Source organism: Schistocerca gregaria, chromosome 5 (assembly GCF_023897955.1).
Source record: "Schistocerca gregaria isolate iqSchGreg1 chromosome 5, iqSchGreg1.2, whole genome shotgun sequence".
Classification (NCBI taxonomy): domain Eukaryota; kingdom Metazoa; phylum Arthropoda; class Insecta; order Orthoptera; family Acrididae; genus Schistocerca; species Schistocerca gregaria.
Window position 1 is genome coordinate 363,682,192 of NC_064924.1, and position 25,388 is coordinate 363,707,579.

At 42.0% G+C, this 25,388-nt stretch overlaps 1 non-coding gene across 1 annotated transcript; it reads left to right on the forward strand.

Moving 5' to 3' along the window:
• Positions 1–10,261: 10,261 nt before the first annotated feature.
• On the forward strand, positions 10,262–10,336 carry Trnas-aga (transfer RNA serine (anticodon AGA)). Its single transcript has one exon. It is a non-coding gene; the product is annotated as a tRNA-Ser (tRNA).
• The last annotated feature ends 15,052 nt before the right edge of the window (positions 10,337–25,388 follow it).

The following is a 25,388-nucleotide window of genomic DNA, read 5'->3' on the forward strand; positions in this document are numbered from 1 at the left end:
ACAAATCTATTTTCGGGGTTTTGAATGAGCTATATTACATAGTTATGATTTTTATCATACAGTAATTCATTCGAGGCGCTAAAAATCATAAAGTCCAAAACCATATCACCTTAATTGTGAGGTTGTAGCATTTATTCATCCTTCCGAAATATGTTGATCTTATGGTGTTTCAGGTTTATCTTCGCTTGAGGCCCACATTGTGTATATGAAGATTCACGAAAAACTATATCTCTATCGTCTCTGATATTCACTTAAATGTGGGATCGACAGCAGTGTGCTTTAGCCCCTTACGAATCTCAGGGCGTTTCTGTTCTAGGCAAGTGACCATGTTAGTAGAAATTACTAATTGAGTTTAATGATTTCCAGAAGCGGCATTTCGTGTTTGGAGTTAGTTGTTTACTGTGCACGAATCAGCTTTCGTGTACAGTGTAAACATGAACTCTGTTCATTCTATTTTAAATGCTAACAGTGAGGACGGTTTCCAAGTCATGCTTGGGTAGCTCAGTCGGTAGAACACATTCATATGAAAGGCAAAGGTCACGAGTTCGAGTTTCGGTCCAGCACACAACTTTAATCTGCCTTGAAATTTCGTATCAGTGCATACTATGCTGCAGAGTGAAAATCTCATTCTGGGAACATAAAAGTAAATTACTAGGAAAAGTTAGCCAAAAAGAAACTAGGGCATCCGAGAGCAGATCCTTTGATACAGAGACTGCAGATATCAAATAAGCATGACTACAAGCAAACATTTAAAAAGGAAGTACACAGTTTGCTCAAGTTGTTGGGTGAGTGCAGCGTAAGAATATATGATTTTCAGCCCAGAAATAAATTCGTGACCTAATACATCTCTTAGGGATATTGTACATTTGTCCAAAAACATCGAAAAGCACGCAAACTCCCACTTAGATATGCTATGTCACACCATCAGCTATCTCCAATTTGATGGTTTAAGTTAGAGAGTGGGGCGGGGAGTGGGATGGGGGAATTGTACAGGGAGACCAAAGATATACTGTAGTACAATGATAAGCCAAAACATTATGACCACTTGCGTAATAGCTTGTATGTCTGTCTGGGGGACTGATGACCGTCTAGAGGACTGATGACCTCAGTGGTTAAGTCCCATAGTGTTCAGAGCCACTTGAATTTGAAACCACTGTAGCACGGTTTTGGATTCGAGGCACGAAATACTATAATATGATTGGATGCTGGTGGTTCACAGCTGTCGGCGTGTCGTCGATCATTACAACAGGTTCCATGCAACAGCATAGCATAATACTGCTACCACCAGCCTGTGTCCGTGGTGCACTGCACTGTGTTTGTGGAAACGCCCCCGAACCTGGGGTAGGAAAAATGCTATTCACCCGAAGTGGGGACACGTTTACATTGAACGCCAATTGAATCCGAATGGTCACGTGCCCACTGTAAACCTAAATGACGACGTCACTGGGTCAACAACTGAACATTAGTTATGTTTTCTTGCGGAGATCCATGCCAACAATGTATAATGAACGGTGTGCTCCGAAAGACTTGTGCGTGCACCAGTACTGTGCTCTTTCGGCAGAGATGCCACAAATCACGTTCTACCCCACTTTACAGACCCACCCAGCCTCCAAATTCCAAGTTCTATGAAGAATAGTCTACGTCCAACCATTTAGTGCCCGGTGGTTGTTTCACAGTCTTTTGCTCCCTTCCGTAGATGGTCTTGACAGATGCTCGTGAACATTCGACCAGCTTCGCCGTTTTCGACATTCTCGTCCACAGGCTCTGCGAAATAATAATCAAACCTTTGTCAAAGCCATTTCGCTCAAAGGATTTCCCCATTTGCAGGCCGTAACTTCTGTAAGGTGATATTCCGTCCGATCTACTCCGCTTACATTCTTCTGTCCCGCGTCACGTGCCCGCAACGCCACCAGGTGGCATCCATTGTTGCTGTGGGCAGTGGATACAATGTTTTTGATTGTCAGTATATGTTACAATAATTATGCAGAGATAAAAAGGGTAGACCACCGTGCAATATTGCTTGAAATCGATCAGTGGGACGAAGATCACAATAACGACAATCAAGATTTTCAATCGTGATACAAATCTAAATTTGGATTTATTTCCTTGACTGATCTTGCACCACAACTAGCATTGACTACGCTTGATTGCAGCAAACTATATAAATCAGTATCACTGATATCCATCATATACTGAATAAAGACCAATGTATAATGTTTCTGGTAATGTTTTTTGACATAGCACTCTCTTCTAACGTGAGGTAATGTCTTTCAGAATTACCTGACTAAAATGGTTCTTCCTTTCACACTCTTTGTCATCTACGACAGAGCTCTTTTATTGCACTTTCGCAATCTCTTTGCTTTAGCTAATCATGAATAACTTACGTCAACATCAGTATTCGTACATCATAACGCTAAACAAAAATAATCCAGTCTTACAGATTTTGCTTAAATATTTTAGTAAACATAAATATAATTACCTAACAAAATACGTTTATTTTCGTAGAAGTGGTACGAAATCACGACATTCAGCAGTGATGCCACATAGGACAAACTATTTCTACAGCTAATATGATCTTCGTCGTCAATATACAGCTGAGAAAAAAATAATCTTAACCCATATTCGTGCTACATTATAAAAATCTAATCATTTTCATTCAGAAAGGAGCCCGTAATTTACTCTTACATATGCTAACAGTCTGAAACGTTCCCATTGAAAAATTAAGAATGACTGTGCTGGTAAACGTCTTACGTTATTTGATTTTAAAACTGTTTTGCAAAACTGAACACACTCAAACATTTCTCTCTTTACTTATTTTGATCATCACTAAACTGATACACAATATTTTTAGAGTAATGTAAACTGACTTTCAATAATCCCTACAAAATAATGGCCCTCACTAACAATAACCTATACCTTTCACGAATCACTTACCTCACAAAAATCTTCGTTACTCGAACCACTGCAGTAAAGGGAGCGCCAATACTACCAGCAAAATAAAAAGATTCTAACCATTGAAGACACTAACTACTGATAGGCATAGTTAGCAAATGAAAGATTTTGATAGAGAACAAACAATGTATATACCTTAATAGCGTTCAAAAGTCATTATATTTTACCCCCCCCCCCCCCCCCCCCCCCACCATGAACCATGGACCTTGCCGTTGGTGGGAAGGCTTGCGTGCCTCAGCGATACAGATGGCCGTACCGTAGGTGCAACCACAACGGAGGGGTATCTGTTGAGAGGCCAGACAAACGTGTGGTTCCTGAAGAGGGGCAGCAGCCTTTTCAGTAGTTGCAGGGGCAACAGTCTGGATGATTGACTGATCTGGCCTTGCAACATTAACCAAAACGGCCTTGCTGTGCTCGTACTGCGAACAGCTGAAAGCAAGGGCTAACTACAGCCGTAATTTTTCCCGAGGACATGCAGCTTTACTGTATGATTAAATGATGATAGCGTCCTCTTGGGTAAAATATTCCGGAGGTAAAATAGTCCCCCATTCGGATCTCTGGGCGGGGACTACTCAAGAGGATGTCGTTATCAGGAGAAAGAAAACTGGCGTTCCATGGATCGGAGCGTGAAGTGTCAGGTCCCTTAATCGGGCAGGTAGGTTAGAAAATTTAAAAAGAGAAATGGATAGGTTAAAGTTAGATATAGTGGGAATTAGTGAAGTTCGATGGCAGGAGGAACAAGACTTCTGGTCAGGTGACTACAGGGTTATAAACACAAAATCAAATAGGGGGTAATGCAGGAGTAGGTTTAATAATGGATAGGAAAATAGAAATGCGGGTAAGCTACTACAAACAGCATAGTGAACGAATTATTGTGCCCAAGATAGATACGAAGCCGACACCTACTACAGTAGTACAAGTTTATATGCCAACTAGCTCTGCAGATGACGAAGAAATTGAACAAATGTGCGATGAATTAAAAGAAATTATTCAGATAGTGAAGAGAGACGAAAATTTAATAGTAATGGGTGACGGGAATTCGAGTGTAGGAAAACGGAGAGAAGGACACATAGTAGGTGAATATGGATTGGGGCTAAGAAATGAAAGAGGAAGCCGCCTAGTAGAATTTTGCACAGAGCACAACTTAATCATAGCTAACACTTGGTTTAAGAATCGTGAAAGAAGGTTGTATACGTGGAAGATCCCTGGAGATACTAAAAGGTATCAGATAGATTATATAATGGTAAGACAGAGATTTTGGAACCAGGTTTTAAGTTGTAAGACATTTCCAGGGGCAGATGTGGACTCTGACCACAATCTATTGGTTATGACCTGTAGATTAAAACTGAAGAAAATGCAAAAATGTGGGAAATTAAGGAGATGGGACCTGGATAAACTGAAAGAACCAGAGGTTGTACAGAGTTTCAGGGAGAGCATAAGGGAACAATTGACAGGAATAGGGGAAAGAAATACAGTGGAAGAAGAATGGGTAGCTCTAAGGGATGAAGTAGTGAAGGCAGCAAAGGATAAAGTAGGTAAAAAGACGAGGGCTGCTAGATATCCTTGGGTAACAGAAGAAATATTGAATTTAATTGATGAAAGGAGAAAATATAAAAATGCAGTAAATGAAGCAGGCAAAAAGCAATACAAATGTCTCAAAAATGAGATCAACAGGAAGTGCAAAATGGCTAAGCAAGGATGGCTACAGGACAAATGTAAGGATGTAGAAGCTTATCTCACTAGGGGTAAGATAGATACTGCCTACAGGAAAATTAAAGAGACCTTTGGAGAGAAGAGAACCACGTGTATGAATATCAAGAGCTCAGATGGCAACCCAGTTCTAAGCAAAAAAGGGAAGGCAGAAAGGTGGAAGGAGTATATAGAAGGTTTATACAAGGGCGATGTACTTCAGGACAATATTATGGAAATGGAAGAGGATGTAGATGAAGACGAAATGGGAGATATGATACTGCGTGAAGAGTTTGACAGAGCACTGAAAGACCTGAGTCGAAACAAGGCCCCTGGAGTAGACAACATTCCACTGGAATTACTGATGGCCTTGGGAGAGCCAGTCCTGACAAAACTCTACCATCTGGTGAGCAAGATGTATGAGACAGGCGAAATATCCTCAGACTTCAAGAAGAAAGCACGTGTTGACAGATGTGAAAATTACCGAACTATCAGTTTAATAAGTCACAGCTGCAAAATACTAACGCGAATTCTTTACAGACGAATGGAAAAACTGGTAGATGCGGACCTCGGGGAGGATCAGTTTGGATTCCGTAGAAATGTTGGAACACGTGAGGCAATACTGACCTTACGACTTATCTCGGAAGAAAGATTAAGAAAACGCAAACCTACGTTTCTAGCATTTGTAGACTTAGAGAAAGCTTTTGACAATGTTGACTGGAATCCCCCTTCTCCAATTCTAAAGGTGGCAGGGGTAAAATAAAGGGAGCGAAAGGCTATTTACAATTTGTACATAAACCAGATGGCGGTCATAAGAGTCGAGGGGCATGAAAGGGAAGCAGTGGGTGGGAAAGGAGTGAGACAGGGTTGTAGTCTATCCCCGATGTTATTCAATCTGTATATTGAGCAAGCAGTAAACGAAACAAAAGAAAAATTTGGAGTAGGTATTAAAATTCAGGGAGAAGAAGTAAAAACTTTGAGGTTCGCCGATGACATTGGAATTCTGTCAGAGACGGCAAAGGACTTGGAAGAGCAGTTGAACGGAATAGACAGTGTCTTGAAAGGAGGATATAAGATGAACATCAACAAAAGCAAAACGAGGATAATGGAATGTAGTCAAATTAAATCGGGTGATGCTGAGGGAATTAGATTAGGAAATGAGACACTTAAAGTAGTAAAGGAGTTTTGCTATTTAGGAAGTAAAATAACTGATGATGGTCGATGTAGAGAGGATATAAAATGTAGACTGGCAATGGCAAGGAAAGCGTTTCTGAAGAAGAGAAATTTGTTAACATCGAATATAGATTTATGTATCAGGAAGTCGTTTCTGAAAGTATTTCTTTGGAGTGTAGGCATGTATGGAAGTGAAACATGGACGATAACTAGTTTGGACAAGAAGAGAATAGAAGCTTTCGAAATGTGCTGCTACAGACGAATACTGAAGATAAGGTGGAGAGATAACGTAACTAATGAGGAGGTATTGAATAGGATTGGGGAGAAGAGAAGTTTGTGGCACAACTTGACTAGAAGAAGGGATCGGTTGGTAGGACATGTTTTGAGGCATCAAGGGATCACAAATTTAGCATTGGAGGGCAGCGTGGAGGGTAAAAATCGTAGAGGGAGACCGAGAGATGAGTACACTAAGCAGATTCAGAAGGATGTAGGTTGCAGTAGGTACTGGGTGATGAAGAAGCTTGCACAGGATAGAGTAGCATGGAGAGCTGCATCAAACCAGTCTCAGAACTGAAGACAACAACAACAACAACATAATTTTGTGACATCCTATTAAACAAATTTCCTTTTTCTGACGGACACACGTTCAGATCGTCCGCTCAAAACTCTGGCATCTCTCTCCCCACATCCACTACCGCTGACATGTCATCTCCAACTGCACAACGCTACGTGCTGTACACATCCAACTGCCCAACACTACAATAGCGAATATTCCAACAGTGCCAACCAGCCACAGACTTCACACAGCACTGTCACTGTTTTTCACCGAGAGCGCAACGTGGCGTTACCAAAATAAAAACCTAAACAGCCTACTTCCAAGTGTTACAAGATGTAATACTGAAGTGCTTTGACGTGCTGTGCAAATCCTTTGCGGAGACAATTGCTAGTGATTAACACTACACTCCCCCCCCCCCCACCCCCCCCCCCCCATTATGAACTGTTTGTATCACTGCGCATTGTAGGGCGGGGGAGGGGTACGCCTACGAGTTTACTTACCAGATATCTGTGTCTGATACATTTCATGTTTCTCAACTTACTTGTTCCAGGGAAAACTGTATTTTGGAGATCAAAATGAAGTCTTGTATGCAACGGCATACTATCACTTTGTGATAAATATTGTACATCTAGTTAATCTCTTTTATTGAATTTATATATTATTCACAATGTACAGCATACTAAATGCTCGAAATTATAATTTATAAAATTCTAACAGCAGATTTGACTGCCACTGATTCTTCAAGTAAGATCATCTACGGGAAATCCATGCCAATAAATGGTTCAAATTGCTCTGAGCACTATGGGGCTTAACATCTGTGGTCATTAGTCCCCTAGAACTTAGAACTTAGAGCTACTTAAACCTAACTAACCTAATGAAATCACACACATCCATGCCCAAGGCAGGATTCGAACCTGCGACAATAGCGGTCACGCGGTTCCAGACTGAAGCGCGTAGAACCGCACGGCCTTCCGTTTGGTACAAATTAAATAAATATTCAGAACACCCATGAAGTAGATATGAATGTGGTACTGCTTTGGCATAAAAGATAAAACATTTTCCCAAATAAAGAATGGAACGAATAAAGACTGTTGTCACAGCTGACACGTTTTTGCCTATACATAGTTTTGTGGCGGGTGCAACCAGAACGGTTGTTACAAGGGGGATCACAGAGCGAAAACAAGCAAGTGCGAGCAGTGTTTTGGGCAGGACGTAACGGATCGTCTGTGTTACACGTGGGAGTATGGCCCTCTGTGTTCTCTGATTTACATGGAGTTTTGCAGTGATTGTTGTTCTTCAATTTGTTGAGACTTTGAGCCACTGCCTTCAGAAAAGAGCGTGGCCCGTATACCAAGGACATGACAGTACGTAGCGTTTCATGGAACGTGGTAGATGGGATCAGTTTCGTGTTGTGCAGTACGGACGGCCAGCGTCAGGGGACTTTCATGTGGTAGGCATTCTGATTAATTCAGTATTGGATTGTATTTGATGCTTTGAATGGACATTATTGAATGCTTGTTGTCACTGTATTTTTCCGCATATTCTGGGGTGGTATGGTTGATTTTTGCATGTGGTCTCCTAAGCATAATAGAAGTCACGTAACGGAGCAGACGTTGTTAGTGATGGCTTGCCTTTTGGGTAAGTTCGTACGTCGTGTGAGAGTATGACGTCCACAGTACAGTGATGCGGGGATTGGGCTACGGTGCATTTTTGGTATCAAATAATTTTCACCCAACTTTCGAGTGCTACCTGTGTCATCATTATTTACGTGGATCTACCTGTATCTTGTTCGACAGCAGGAGCTGTACCGTATAGCACCTCTGTTTCAGATGAACCTTACCTGTGCTAAATACCGGTTACCTGCCTTGGCAGTAAACAGGAACGTCCCTTCGATGACCCATATGTCCTATGCTTTTTAAATTATTACAGAGTGATTTAGATTTTAGTAATACAATTGTTTGTTTCATATTTTAGTAATGCTATTGCTAGTATTAACTGATAATTTTCAAGTAAGAGTACAGCATACCATCGACAGAAAATTGTAATAAAGAGTTGTTTGGATTTAGGATCACTAAAATCTGTTCCGGCCACGGTGGTCTCGCGGTTCTAGGCGCGCAGTCCGGAACCGCGCGGCTGCTACGGTCCATTGTTCGAATCCTGCCTCGAGCATGGATATGTGTGATGTCCTTAGGTTAGTTAGGTTTAAGTAGTTCTAAGTTCTAGAGGACTAATGACCACAGCAGTTGAGTCCCATAGTGCTCAGAGCCATTTGAATCTTTTGAACTAAAATCTGTCTTAGAATAATTCTGAAGTAGGCTCGTTATGGAGCCATATATGTCCTGTTAATGTTACAAAGTTGTTTTTATCACTGTGAAATATGGAATAAATTATATGTTTTCAGAGTCGTGTTAGAGAGGATGTGTGATGTTGCTTTCGAATTTAAGTGGTGTTTGGAAGCATGACGAACTTTGTCTGTGACGACTTATTCCTCATTAACTATTCCTGCTCCAGAGCCTAGTCGTATTCTCTTTCCTATGAAGATTTTGTTATGAGAATTTTGGTAATGTACCAGACAAATATAGTTTATGGATTGACGACGCCATCGAGTTCTGTGTGCACAACGACCATATACGTGAAATTAGAAGGAAAGTCAGCGTTGGCCGTAATATTAATGGTTTATTGATAGCAAAATCGACTTTCTGTGGTGTACAAAAGACCGGTTCTTAGCTTTGGTTACTGATAATAACTTGATACCCGTGCCTAAGAGTGTAATTTGTGCACCACAGCTCTGAAGATGATCACTATGTGATTGAAAATCGAGTTTGCTATCAATAAACCATCAATATTACGGCCAATGCTGACTTTCCTTGTAATTTGAGAAAAATGTAGTATTGATGTTTTAATAAATGTCACTTTGTACTCTTTTTCTGAGTTTAATTTGAATAGTTAGAGTTCCACGGTGCACAGTGGAGACTTGAGCAACGATCATTATGTACAACACATTTGAAGTGGTTCGATATACTTTTCGTGCAACGAATGACTGATGATGGAAAAAAGTAGACGAAAGTGCCACAGTAATAGAACAACAATCAAGTAAAATTCTGTGCTTCCTGGGGTTTTCATAAGCGTACTTGCGTGCGAGGACGCGAAAGGCCAATGACGACTACGGCATTCGAAGCATCCCCCCTTCCCCCCCCCCCCCCCCCCCCACCCGACGATGGAAAGAAGGAGACGATAGTGCCACAGTACTGCAACGACAATCAAGAAAAAAGATTTTCACTCTGCAGCCTAGTATGCGCTGATATGAAACTTCCTGGCAGATTAAAACTGTGTGTCGGATGGAGACTCGAACTCGCGACCTTTGCCTTTCGCGGGCAAGTGCTCTACCCACTTTTTTCTTTTTTTTGCATTTTGTTCGTTATTGATCGTTGTGTTTGGTCGCTGAGGACGTCGCAAGACATCCTGTTCAAGTTCGGTGGTCGATCCTTCCACTCAGTTTTTTTATTACAGAGGCAAAGGGGCTCTCTAACCGAACACGCTGAGACACCGTGCCGGCTAGCCAACTGAGCTACTCAAGCACGACTTACGCCCCGTCCTCACAGCTTTACTTCTGCCAGTACCTGGTCTCCTACCTTCCAAACTTCTGTAAAGTCTCTGCCGGACACAGAGTTTTAATTTGCCAGGAAGTTTCATATCAGCGCACACTCTGCTGCAGAGTGAAAATCTCGTTCTGGAAACATCCCCCAGGCTGTTGCTTAGCCATGTCTTCGCAATATCCTTTCTTTCAGGAGTTCTAGTTCGGCAGGTTTCGCAGGAGAGCTTCTGTAAAGTTTGGAAGGTAGGAGACGAGGTACTGGCAGGAGGAAAGCTGTGAGGACGGGGCGTGAGTCGTGCTTGGGTAGCTCAGTTGGTAGAGCACTTGCCCGAGAAAGGCAAAGGTCCCGAGTTCGAGTCTCGGTCCAGCACACAGTTTTAATCTGCCAGGAAGTTTTAAGAGAAATATTGTGCTTCCTGGGGTTTGCATAAGCGTACTTGAGTGCGAGGTCACAAAAGGCCAATTATGACTACGGCATTCGAAGCCGCCCCCCCCCCCCCTTGTCTATCATCCCACCACAATATTGGCTGCTAATGGCAAGAGAGTGTTTCACTGCAGCTATCCAGGGTGATTCTACGGAGCGTTGTTGAACTGCTTAGTCGTCCAGTATCTCACGACAGTGCTGCAGTGTCAGTGGTGTTAATACAAAGCAGAGCTATGTGGATGATAGACAAAGCAAACATTTTATTATACCTACAACAGTTGCAAAAGAGCCGGCCGAGATGGCCGAGCTGTTCTAGGCCATACAGTATGGAATCACGATACCGCTATGGTCGCAGATTCGAACCCTGCATCGGGCATGGATGTGTCTGATGTCCTTAGGTTAGTTAGGTTTAAGTAGTTCTAAGTTCGAGGGGAGTGATGACCTCAGAAGTTAAGTCCCATAGTGCCCAGAGCAATTTCAACCATTTAGTTGCCGAAGACGATACCGCGTCGAAAAGGAACCCACGGCATTTTATCGAGCTATAAAGAGGTACCAGAGGAAATATTAGAGTTTCTGCAGAATAGATTCAGTGGAATGCATGATGTCGTATACGTTCGACTGATGACGACACGTGCTTAACAAGTGAAAGTTATTTTGAAAAAGGTGAAGTGCCATGTAGTTCGTCACACTTTTGGACAGGGAGCCACAAACCCCGTCTCCAGTGAAACGTAGTAAAAGACAATTGTCGTCAAATTAGAGGGTACTGTCTATAATTACGTGCATGGAAGATCATCCGCATCATAGTAAACAAGAATGATGAACAGATTTCGAATAAGTCCGCAACTATATGACCGTATAATGCAGTATAAAACGACTGGTATTCAAGGAAGGATGAGGTGCACTTGTTACATAATCTGGTGTTTACGTATTTCAAGGATGCCCGATACTATTTGCATGTGCATGGTAGTGGTCAGTTATGTTATGCACACCAAACTGCGTGCTACATAGCTTACGTTCGTCAGGATAGAGGTCAGGAGCGGTGGGCGTTTTGATGATTAAAAGTAATCAAGCTGGAATGGACCCTGCTCATTCATGTAACGATGGTACATTGGTACCTACGTAGGGCTGAGCAGCCCCAAGAGGTGTTACCGTCTGTTTATCAGGAAGTTTGAGGAGAGAGGCAGAGGCTAGAGGAGCGACTACTCGGGGCAGAGGTCTGAAGCTAAGAGAGCGCGGAGCAGTTTCCCAGCCGCCCTCGCCGCTCCTGGCCGCGTCTCCACGTGATCACACGACTAGTCTTTGATTGGAGGGTTGATTCCGCCAGCGCGCCTTTCTAGTAGCGTACCATCGACAGTGCAACCAACCCGTAGGACTAAAGCCTGACCCAGGAGCACGTGGCAGGAATGTGCAGACCACGGTCTTCCGGCCAGTACCTTCCACCTCCTTATGCCCAAACCGGCTACGGCCGTACATTATGAATGTAAAAATTATTTACTAAAATTTTATCGGCAATGACCCCTCTTGGGGGGGGGGGGGTGGGGGGTCTCCTCCTTGGTCCTTCTTGCACACTTACAATTATTTCACGAGAAGCGATATATGGTTGCATAGCTGTAAACAGCGCTACAGATTTGGAAGACGTAAGATAACGAAATTTCAAACAAAGCGCCAACTTGATGATTCACAACGAACTACGGAATCGACTCGAAAATTTGTTTGTGTGATAAACTAACATCTTCCATCGTCGGTATTTGAAGAGGAATTGCATATCAGAGGGGCCCAAGAAATTACAAGTGTCAATAGAGTTGCATCAACATCAACCAATATAAATGCCTTAACGCATTGGTATCCAATTATGCTGACTGTAATTCTGGATGATAAATTGACTGAAAAGGTATTTATTGCACCGTGAGAACTGGGAGGTGCTCTGCTTCCTACGATTCTGTCTCGTGTGTGTGATTCTGTGAGAAGTACGGAATATTTACGTCACAAACGGTAAGAGTGGGGCAATATGCTTAAGAGAATTGCATCTATGGTATGAACACTGCCTTTGGCCAATAGCTGGTGAGAATAAATTGCTTTCGCTTGATTATTGGCTTGAGTATAAGAACATACCCTTTTGGAGTAAACTAACCACCCTGAAAAGTATGTCATATTGCGGTTCACAACACCAGGAACCTACAGACAAATCTGGATGTTCGTTTCTTCCGTGCCTTGTCTTCGATCTTGATGGTGCGAACCTTTCCCACCACTGTCACGCTCCATGTCTGATAAGGCGTGCATGGTGCAAGCTAATGGTTTGTTTAGAACATTTGTTAAATGACGAAGGGGTCCATTTCGTGAATTGTAATACATACATCCCATAGAAGGTTGATCTCTGCACCTCCTGGACACTTATTTTCCGTCGCCCTGCTGATGCCCATGGTGAGTACTTAGCAGCCCATATTTTTCCTGTAATAAATGTCGATACATGACTTTCAGGACCAGTGGTCCAGGGGTAGCACCCGTGGTCTAGGGGTAGTGTCGCCTTGCGCGTCGAGCAAGCAGATTGTCGTTAACTTCCGCCTGTGCCGCATCGCCGCTTGTGTCCAAGCTACTAAGTCTTGTTGGTGTATCGTCCGGAATCACATCGTAGTTGCGTAGCGGAGTTTGTTGTCCTCTTGGCGGCGTTGTTTTCTGTCCGTGCCATGCTGTCTCTCGAGTCTCCTAAATCTGTTCCTCGTCGAGCTACAGTTCGTTTCTTTTTTGACAAGGGTATGCGTCGTTTTCAATGTGACTTCTTAGAAATTCACGATTGGTTGGTTGATGTTATCCGTGTTACACCTGATCTGGTAGATACCGCTTACTTTGATTCTGACCTGTATGCATTGTTTGTGAAGTTTTATGATCCCGTTCAAGTAGAAAGACTTCTTTCCCACGTTGGTTCTAAAGTGTTGTTTACACATCGCGATGGTTCCGTTAGTCAAGTACTCCCTGAAAATGCGGCACTCGAGTATACTCCGGTTAGAATTTATAAATTTCCTCCTGAAGTGGATGATTCATTTCTTAAAAAAGCGTTGCTTCCGTTTGGAGTCATACGGAATATCCGATTGGAACGCTGGTCAACACATCATCGCTTCCAGTGTTATAATGGTATCTGGACTGTTTACATGTGCGTTAAAAAGAATATTCCTTCCCACTTAACTGTTTGTGGTTACCGAATCCATGTTACGTATACAGGGCAAGAAGGAACTTGTTTTCTCTGTAACGAAAGCTGTCATCTCAGATCAGATTGCCCGCGCCGTACTACTGTTCTCACGTCGTCTTATCAAAAAGTCCTCCTTTGACGTTAGCAGACGTAGTAACTTTGCAGTCAGCTGTCAATCAGTCTCACAGCTCTAAGCGATGTAAGGGCAACATTACATCCTACTCCTTGCGAATATCCACATTTACCGACGCGTACCGACGCGTACCAGGTATACATACCGACGTCGCAAGCTGAAGATGAACAGCTAGAGAAAGTGTATGAGGATATAGAAAGGGTAATGCAGTACATAAAGGGGGACGAAAATCTAATAGTCATGGACGACTGGAATGCAGTTGTAGGGGAAGGAGTAGAAGAAAAGGTTACAGGAGAAAATGGGCTTGGGACAAGGAATGAAAGAGGAGAAAGACTAATTGAGTTCTGTAACAAGTTTCAGCTAGTAATAGCAAATACCCTGTTCAAGAATCACAAGAGGAGGAGGTATACTTGGAAAAGGCCGGGAGATACGGGATGATGGTCAGACAGAGATTCCGAAATCAGGTACTGGATTGTAAGGCGTACCCAGGACCAGATATAGACTCAGATCACAATATAGTAGTGATGAAGAGTAGGCTGATGTTCAAGACATTAGTCAGGAAGAATCCATACGCTAAGAAGTGGGATACGGAAGTTCTAAGGAATGACGAGATACGTTTGAAGTTCTCTAACGCTATAGATACAGCAATAAGGAATAGCGCAGTAGGCAACGCAGTTGAAGAGGAATGGACATCTCTAAAAAGGGCCATCACAGAAGTTATGAAGGAAAACATAGGTACAAAGAAGGTAGCTGCGAAGAAACCATGGGTAACAGAAGAAAAACTTCAGTTGATTGATGAAAGGAGGAAGTACAAACATGTTCCGTGAAAATCAGGAATACAGAAATACTAGTCACTGAGGAATGAAATAAATAGGAAGTGCAGGGAAGCTAAGACTAAATGGCTACAGGAAAAATGTGAAGACATCGCAAAAGATATGATTGTCGGGAGGACAAACTCAGCATACAGAAAAGTCAAAACAACCTTTGGTGACATTAAAAGCAACGGTGGTAACATTAAGAGTGCAACGGGAATTCCACTGTTAAATGCAGAGGAGAGAGCAGATAGATGGAAAGAATACATTGAAAGCCTCTATGAGGGTGAAGATTTTTCTGATGTGATAGAAGAAGAAACATGAGTTGATTTAGAAGAGATAGGGGATCCAGTATTAGAATCGGAATTTAAAAGAGCTTTGAGGGACTTACGGTCAAATAAGGCAGAAGGGATAGATAGCATTCCATCAGATTTTCTAAAATCATTAGGGAAAGTGGCAACAAAACGACTATTCACGTTGGTGTGTAGAATATATGACTCTGGCGACATACCATCTGACTTTTGGAAAAGCATCATTCACACAATTCCAAAGACGGAAAGAGCTGACAAGTGCCAGAATTGTCGCACAATCAGCTTAACAGCACATGCATCGAAGCTGCTTGCAAGGATAATATACAGAAGAATGGAAAAGAAAATTGATAATGGGCTAGGTGACGATTAGTTTGGCTTTAGGAAAAGTAAAGGCGCGAGAGAGGCAATTCTGACGTTAAGGCCAATAATGGAAGCAAGGCTAAAGAATAATCAAGACACGTTCATAGGATTTGTCGACCTGGAAAAAGCGTTCGACAATGTAAAATGGGGCAAGCTGTTCGAGATTCTGAAAAAAGTACGGGTAAACTATAGGGAGAGACGGGTCATATACAATATGTACAACAACCAAGAAGGAATAATAAGAGTGGACGATCAAGAACGACGTGCTCGTATTAAGAAGGGAGTAAGACAAGGCTGTAGCCTTTCGCCCCTACTCTTCAATCTGTACATCTAGGAAGCATTGATGGAAATAAATGAAAGGTTCAGGAGTGGAATTAAAATACAAGGTGAAAGGATATCAATGATACGATTCGCTGATGACATTGCTATCCCGAGTGAAAGTGAAGAAGAATTAAATGATCTGCTGAACGGAATGAACAGTGTAATAAGTACACAGTATGGTTTGAGAGTAAATCGGAGAAAGACGAAGGTAATGAGAAGTAGTAGAAATGAGAACAGCGAGAAACTTATCATCAGGATTGATGGTCACGAAGTCAGTGAAGTTAAGGAATTCTGCTACCTAGGCAGTAAAATAACCAATGACGGACGGAGCAAGGAAGACATCAAAAGCATAGAATATCCAGGAACACAAAACACATCAAATAATACCTCTTGTAAACACATGATGTCAGCTTGTAAATCGTAAATAAACTGGCGTAACGCAGCAAGCCGTAATTGGGAACGTATCCTATTAACATTGAGGGTTATAAATGTGTACGCCTGTATCCGTTAACACATATAACGTAAATAAAACAACATTAAGAAAAAAGCACTATCACGTCAGTCTCTCCCCAACGTCCGGAGGCGGGGAAGAGAAGGTATAATGCTAGTCGTCCCCCACCTGTACACCGAGGAATTCTCGCTTTTCTTTTTACGACGCGCCATGGCACGGGCAGGTTGTAAACGCTGTTTCACACCACTCCGTGAAAACATACACTGTTGATGTGGAGGGGTTGGGGGCACATAAAGCTCCGATTTGACGGAGGAGCCATCGTCACCTGACTTATTGGAAATCGGGGAACACATCCACCAACAGGAGCATCAGGTACAGAAGGGACAGTCCGCAGCTCGTTGTCGTGCGGTAGCGTTCTCGCTTACCACGCGCGGGTTCCCGGGTTCGATTCCCGGCGGGGTCAGGGATTTTCTCTGCCTCGTGTTGACTGGGTGTTTTGTGCTGTCCTTAGGTTAGTTAGGTTTAGGTATTTCTATGTTCTAGGGGACTGATGACCATAGATGTTAAGTGCCATAGTGCTCAGAGCCATTTGAACCATTTTTTGAACAGAAGGGAGAGGTAATACAGTAGCGGTGTCGGGTGACATCTCCTGAACATCGGGAAAAGAATCCGTAGAATCCGGTTGCTCGACAGTTTCAGCGTGGAGAAGGGGTGGTACTGCACTAGAACACTGTAAAGGCTGGCCAACAGGTGACGTCTCTGCGGGAACAACGGAACCCACGCGACCCGTCACGTCTACGGGTGAATTGAGGGACGCAGACTGAACGCACATTTCAATATCAACAGAAGCAGCTAAATCTTGTCTGGTAATAGTGCAATCACAATTATCATCAGTAGACAACGCATTACCGCCAGAAGGTGCACCCTCTGTCAACGCCGTGTCAGAAGAAAGTGACTGGGGTTGGGCGTTCTCGAAATCTGTACCGTCCTCAATCCGCCGGCGTTTGACGTGCGCTGCAGGAGTCGTCGTCCCCTCGTGGATAGAGGCCAGACTGGTTTTGTTTTTGGTCATCAGTCTACTGACTGGTTTGACGCGGCCCGCCACGAGTTCCTTTCCTGTGCTAACCTCTTCAACTCAGAGTAGCAATTGCAACCTACGTCCTCAATTATTTGCTTGACGTATTCCAATCTCTGTCTTCCTCTACAGTTTTTACCCTCTACAGCTCCCTCTAGTACCATGTAAGTCATTCCCTCATGTCTTAGCAGATGTCCTATCACCCTGTCCCTTCTCCGTATCAGTGTTTTCCACATATTTCTTTCCTCTCCGATTCTGCGTACAACCTCTTCATTCCTTATCTTATCAGTCCACATAATTTTCAACATTCGTCCATAGCACCACATCTCACAACATGTACAACAGCCAAAAGGGATAATAAGAATGGGCAACCAAGAACGAAGTGCTCATATAAAAAGGGTGTATGACAATGATTTAGCCGTTTGTCCCTCACTTCAATCTGTACTTCGAGGAAGCTATAATGGAAATAAAAGAAAGATTCAGGAGAGGATTCATAATTTAAGATGAAAGGATATAAATCATACGATTCGACAATGACATTGCTCTCCTGAGTGGAACTGAAGAAGAATTACATGATCTGCTGAATGGAATGAACAGTCTAATGAGTACGGAGTATGGGTTGACAATAAATCGAAGAAAGACGAAGGTAATGATAAAAATGTAGAAATGAGTACAGAGAGAAACTTACCATCAGGACTGATGGTCACGGAATAGGTGAAATTAAGGAATTGTGCTACCTACGCAGTAAAACAACCGGTGACGGACGGAGCAAGGAGGACAATAAAGGCAGCCTAGCAAATGGGAAAAAGGGCATTCCTGGCCGAGAGAAGTCCACTAATATCAAATATCGGCATTAAATTGAAGGAGAAATTTCTGATAATGTACGTCAGGCGTAGAGAATTGTAAGGTAGTGAAACCTGGAGTGCGGAGCCGGCCGGAGTGGCCTTGCTGTTCTAGGCGCTACAGTCTGGAACCGAGCGACCGCTACGGGCGCAGGATCGAATCCTCCCTCGGGCATGGATGTGTGTGATGTCCTTAGGTTAGTTAGGTTTTAATTAGTTCTCAGTTCTAGGCGACTGATAACTTCAGAAGTTAAGTCGCATAGTGCTCAAAGTCAACAATATTTTTGGGCTGCGGGAAACCAGAACAGAAGAGAATCGAATCATTTGAGATGTGGTTCTACTTATGAATCCTCAATATTAGGTTGACTGATAGGGTAAGGCATGATGAGGTATCGCAGAGGAATGTGTGGGAAACACTGACAAGGGACAGGGTGGTAGGACATCTATTAAGGCATGAGGAAATGACTTCCATTGTACTAGAGGGAGCTGCAGAGGTCAAAAACTGTAGGGGATGACAGAGATTGGGACACGTGCAGCAAATAATTGAGGCGGTAGGTTGGCACAGGAGAGGAATTTGTGGCGGGCTCCATTAAGCCAGTCAGGACTGATGACCAAAAAAAAAGGAAAAGAAACACTTTCAAACCAGAGTTAGTACATGTTAAGCTTGAGCCCTTGCGCTCAATAGATTGCTTGTGAGCATATCCACTACGTCATTGGTTCGTTCCGTGAATGTCGTAGTTCCTTATACTGGATCTTTTAACTTGTATCTTAAGCTACAGTCACCTCTGTTTCGTACTGTCCCATTTTCGTGCTTATTTACGTTTACTTGAAGATAAAGTATATAACATCTGAATCCTTGAAGAAGTGCCACAAATTAGAATTTACATAACATTGGGGCAATTATTATGATTGAAGCATAAGGAGAGAAAAATGGGAAACGTTAGAACTGCTGGACCTTACAATTGTCAGGATAACGAAAAAAAGTTTATCTCTGTTTGAAAATTATTTGTATCTTGCAAACTGAGAAGGTGTTCTCATACCACCGAGTTAGCCTGTTTACAGCCAATCCGCAGGAGATAATGATACAAGTTAGAAAATAAAGAACTTTCTAAGTGCCATTCTAGGTAATTGAATAAAGTTTCAGTAAGAACGTTTTTGCAAGATGATTCTTGCAACGAGGAAAACAGTAAACAAGCACTGTCAATAATGTTATTTACTTACACAAATAACACCTTTACTGGCTTCTAATCGATAGGTGCCTCTATTTTTAATAGTGGTAATGGAAGTACAGAAATTTAGAATTAATAATTTAGTTAGTAAAGCCGTAGTCAACAAATATCACTTCTCACGTCTCTTAATGGAACTGAAAATAGGAGCACAGCTTTGCTCAAAAACCATACACCATCTAGTAATGCAAGTTTGAAAAACTAGGTCCAGTTTGGCACCTCGATAAGGTCTATGGACATGCCACAGGCTACCGAGAACATAAAAGCACAGAAGACTCCTTTTGTGAAAAAAATGGCGCTTAGAAAATTTTCACTCTTCATATGCCTCTCTCTCGTGAATCCCAAACTTTTCACAAAGCCAGTAAGCTCGAAAATATTTGATACGAAAGCTATTCTGTAGAAATCTAGAGATAATCGGCATTCGGTCAGTGACTGAAGTATTTATGGTTGCTATAAAAAAGTGAGAATCACTGAGAGATTAGGGTAACTGCAACACATCAAAGAAGAGAGAACCGTTGAGTCTTAACAGGATATGACAGGGAACAATCATAGTGGTAAGCATGTGCAAGCAGAGTGTGGATGGGAACAGCTCATAACGTTTTGTTACTCTTAGACAATACCTAGGAACCCTGTGAGAAAATTTCATTTTATAACACTGGAATTATATGAATAGTATTTCGCTGTAGCGATCAAATATTACTTCGCGAAAACTAAAATTAAGATAATCTCACTCATGACTTACTGACTGGTACTGTGTGCTAGTATGTCCCCCTCTCATCCCAAACCTTCCCCAATAAAATCTTGGTTCTAGTGTCAAACTGACTTACATCGTTATCACAGGTTGAAGTTAGGTTAAAGGATGATATTTGTGTTGTGAGTCGGTGAAGCCAACGAATGTGAATGCAAAATAGAAGTGTCTGTAAGTGACTGATCAGTAGCGGAGCCTGATTTCTGTTTGGTTTCATATTTAGCTCACGTTTCATATTTTAAGCGTTTTTCGCGTAAATACTAAAACTACTAGATAAATCGAGAAAACCTTTATTAAAATCTCCTACACGTATTTTGATGCACATCATGCACACAGTGTCGCGTAAACTGTGAAAATGCAAAGGGGACATCAACGTAACTTCCGTACTGGAATTTAGACGTTATTTACAATTGGTCGTATAAAGCTATAAAACAAATTTTAGTTGAAAGTAATGTGTAATCCTATTTACAAGATGCGACTAAAAATTAAAACTACTCTACGTCTTACACGTAATCTAAAAAGTAAAAGAAAAACAAGATTAAATATTTGCATGTTCTTAACTTAACAAATGCATAAGTTACACACAGCATAGTAATAATGGCAAAGCACAATACCATAGACGAATAGAGAAGAACTCAATGAGCGTTGAAGGGTAAATATCTGTAATAAAAAGATTGAAAGTTCGACACATATCAATACGAAAGTGGTAATTTATAGTTAGTGTTATATAAAGGAACCTCATTGCGACCTTCAAACATATCAAGTGCTTCGACAATCTGTCACGACGCGCTTCAGAAGAGATTACGCAACATATTCGTACGCAAAGTAATAGGAGTCGTGTAAGTTGGCAATGTGTAGTACCTATCACTAGCTGGAGAAAAGGACAAATCTAAAAAAAAGTAAACGGAGGATGTTCCCATGAAGAGGTAAAGCCGGTTTTCCTCTAGGAAGCACTTTGCAGTTTAATATGCATTTAGTTTAAGGGAGACTGGATAATGGCAAGTTAAATACATGCACTGACCGTATATCTGGACGTTCACCTGAGTGAACATTCTATGATCGTATGAAATACGGAGCAATGAGAGATAATAAATTTTACGATAATGGTATTTCTATGAGGTGTGAGGGCTTATATTCAAAGCAAACTTTAAATGTAGTCTACCATCAGATCGTAGTACTGGTGTGCGACTTCAGTTGTGTCAACCGGTAGTTCATTCGAGGGAAGATTGGAGGTCTGTTGTGTTTTCTGATGAATGCTGACCCTGCCTCGGTGACGGCCAGTTGAGGACCTACAAACAACCTGTCTGCGTGCTACACACAGTGAACCTACACCTGGATTTGTGGTCTGGGATCAGATTTCGTGTGATAGCAGGAGCACTCTTGAGGTTATCCCATTCACCCTGACTGCAAATCTGGACGTCATTCAGGTTATTCGACCTGTTGTGCTGCCATTCACGAACAAAATCCCAAAGGGTGTGCCCCAACATGATAACGCTTGCCCACATACCAATGTTAGTATCTAACATACACTTCAGAGCCACAAGATGTCACCTTGCCTTGCTCTACAACCAGGTCTGCTCCAATAGAGCATGTATGGGTAATCCAATGTCATCCACAACCAGCATTACTCGTCCCTGCATTGACAGGCTAAGTTATTAATGTAAAAGCATTTCAAATTAGCTCAAAAAATTGTTCAAATGGCTCTAGTACCATCAGTGCCCTAGAAATTAGAACTACTTCAACTTAACTAACCTAAGTACATCACACACATCCATGCCAGAGGTCGGAGTCGAAACTGCGACCGTAGCGGTCTCGCGATTCTAGACTCAAGCGCCTAGAACCATTTGGCAACTCCCAGCTTCAAATTAGCGATGAGTTTTCTCGCGCTTACATTAACCTGTGATACTGCGACTTTAGTCATTTAAGTATGTCCCCTGTTTTTTTTTTCCTTGGTCATCAGTCTTTTGATTGGTTCGATGCGCCCCACCACGGTTTCTTCTCCTGTGCGAAACTCATTATTTAAGAGTAGCACTTGTCATCTACGTTCTCAATGATTTGCTGGTTCTATTCCCATTTCTGTCTTCTTCTACAGTTTTGGCCCTTTACAGCTCCCTCTACTGCCACGGAAGTCATTAACTCATGTCTTAACATATGTTCTATCACCCTCTACCTTCTCATTTTCAGTGTTTTCCAAATATTACTTTCCTCTCCATTGCTTCAAAGAACTTCCTCATTCCTTACCTTATCAGACCACTTGATTTTCAACACTTGCCTGTAGCACCACATCTAAAATACTTCGAATTGTTCTTTCCCTGTTTTACGACAGCCCATTCTCAAAGATTTCTTCCTCAAATTAAGGCCTATGTTTGATACTAGTAGGCTTCTCTTAGCCCGGAATGCCCCTTTCTCCAGTGCTAGCCTGCTTTTGATGTCCTCCTTCCTACGACCGTCATTGGTTATTTTGCTGCCTAAGCAGTGGAACTCCTTCAACTTCGTGACCATCAGTCCTGATGTTAAGATTATTGCTGTTTTCTTTTCTGCTACTTCTCGTTATTTTCGCCTTTTTCGATTTACTCTCAATCCATATTCCGTACTCATTAGATTTTTCATTCAATTCAGCATATCTTGTAACTCATCTTCACTTTCAGTCAGGACAGCAATGTCATTAGCGAATCGCATCGTTGATATCGTTTCACCTTGATATTTAAGTCCAATCCTGAAACTTTCTTTTATTTCCATCATCGTTTCTTGCATGTACAGATTGAACAGTAGAGGGAAAGGCCACAACCTATCTCACACCCTTTTTAATCCGAGCGCTTCGTTTTGGATTTTCCAGTCATACTATTCCATCTTGGTTCTTGTCCATGTAGTATATTACCCGTCTCTCTCTATAGCTTATCCCTATTTTTCACAGAATTTCAATCAACTTTGCCCATTTAACATTGTCGAATGACTGATGTGGATGAGTAGGAAAAACAATCCTGTAAGACTAAAATACAGTATTAGTTCAGGTATACTTGCTGACATCGCAAGCTGAAAAAGAGAAGATAGGGAAAGTATATCAAGATATTGAAAGACTAATACAATTTGTAAAGGGAGATGAAAATCTAATAGTCGTGGAGGACTGGAACGCATTTGTAGGGGAAGGACTAGAATAAAAGGCTTAGGACAAGGAATGAGAAAGGAGAAAGTCTAGTTGAGTTCTGTAATAAATTTCATCTACTATTAGCGAATAGACTGCTCATGAAATGCGACAGGAGGAGATACACTTGGAAAACACCAGGAGATGGGGCAAGATTTCAGTTACACGACATCATCGTCATACAGAGATTCAGAAATCAGATACTGGATTGTAAATCGTACCCATGCGCCGATGTAGGCTCATCACACAATGTACTAGCGATGAAGACTATGTTGAATTTCAAGAGATTAGTCAAGAAGAATCAATAAGGAAAGAAGTGAGATACAGAAGTAATACGGAATGGCGAGATACGCTGGAATTTCTCTAAGTCTGTACATACAGCAATTAAGAACAGCCCAGTGCAGTTGAAGAGGAATGAAAAAAATGGTTCAAATGTCTCTGAGCACTGTGGGACTTGACTTCTGAGGTTATCAGTGCCCTAGAACTTAGAAGTATTGAAACCTTACTAACCTAAGAACATCACACACATCCATGCCCGAGGCAGGATTCGAACCTGCGACCGTAGCGGTCCTTTAGGACAATGACATCGCTCGACTAGATTGGCCAGCATGTTCTCCAGACATTAACCCTGTCGCACCTGCCTGGGATAGATTGAAAAGGGCTGTTTATGGACGACGTGACCCACCAACCACTCTGTGAGGTCTACGCCAAATCGCCGTTGAAGAGTGGGGCAATCTGTACCAACAGTGACTAGATGAACTTTTGGATAGGATGCCGCGACGAATACAGGCATGTATCAATGCTAGAAGACGTGCTAATCAGTATCAGAGGTACCGGTGTGTACAGCAATCTGGACCACCACCTCTGAAGGCCTCGCTGTATGGTGGTGCAAAATACAGTGTGTGGTTTTCAAGAGCAATAAAAAGGGCGGAAATATTGTTGATGTTGATCTCTATTCCAATTTTCTGTACGGGTTTCGGAGCTCTCGGAACAGAGGTGATGCAAAACTTTTTGGATGTGTGTATATACAAAAACCAAGAGGGAAGAATAAGAGTGGAACACCAAAAAGAGGTGCTCGGATTGAAAAGGTATGTACTCTCTCTCCCTACTATTCAATCTGTACTTCGAAGAGCAATGATGTAATTGAAATAAAAATTCGGGAGTGGAATTAAAATCCAAGGTAGGCGGATATCATTGATAAGATTCGCTCATGACATTCCTATCCTGTGTGAAAATAAACAAGAATGAAACGAAAAATCTAATGAACACAGAATAAGGATTGAGAGGAAGTCGAAGAAAGACGAATACAATGAGAAGTAGCGGAAACGAGAACAACGAGAAAGTTAACATCAGGTTTGATGGTCACGAAATTGATGAAGTTAAGAAACTGGTCTAGGCAGCAACATAACAAATGACGGATAGAAAAAGGACTTCAAAACTGACCAGCACTGGCAAAAAGTGCATTCGTGTCAGAGGGAAGTCTACTGGTATCAAACGTAGTCCTAAATTTGAGGAAGAAATTCCTAAGGATATACGTTTGGTGCACAGCATTGTACGGGATAAATTTTTAAAAAATCGGAACACTTGAGAATTGAGGCATTTCAGATGTGGTGCAACAGACGAACGTCGAAAATTAGATGACTTGATAAGGTGAAAAATGATGAGATTCATCGTAGAATCGAAGGAATATGTGGAAGACAGTGACCAGGAGTAGGGACAGGATGATAGGACATCTGCTAAGACATGAGGGAATAAGTCATTGGTATTAGAGAGTGCTGTAGAGGATAATAACTGTAGAATAAGGTAGATATTGGAATATATCCAGCAAATGACTGAGAACATAGGTTTCACGTGTTACTCTGGAATGAAGAGGTTGGGACAGGAGAGTAATTAGTGGTGGGCCGCATCAAACCGTTTAAAATAGTGACGTCTCAAAAAAAAAAAAAAAAAAAAAAAAAAAAAAAAAAAAAAAAAAAAAAGGAAATGTTGCTGGTTGATACAATTCCCCTGGTTATATATCCAGCCGTAAAGTTATAAAGCGATATGAAATGGACTGAGCTCTTTTGAATGGGAGTCGGGAGTTGGACACTTTTGGTAAAGTCTAACTCATCTATAAAAAGCCGCCTGATGCAACGGTAGTTGAATCAATTTTTTAGTACTGTTACATTGTTGTGGATTCCTAGCAAGTCAGATTCAAATGAGACATTGAAGCAATTTAGAGGCATACTACTAGGACTGCTACCGTTAGGTTCAATCAGCTTGCAAGTAACACGGAAAAGCTCTGTGAACGCAAATGCCCGTTTCTACTAGAAAGACGCCACCAACAGTCGGCATGAACAGCTTTATGAAGTTTGAAACGTCCCTGATGGATTTTTTACTCAGTTTCCATCCAGT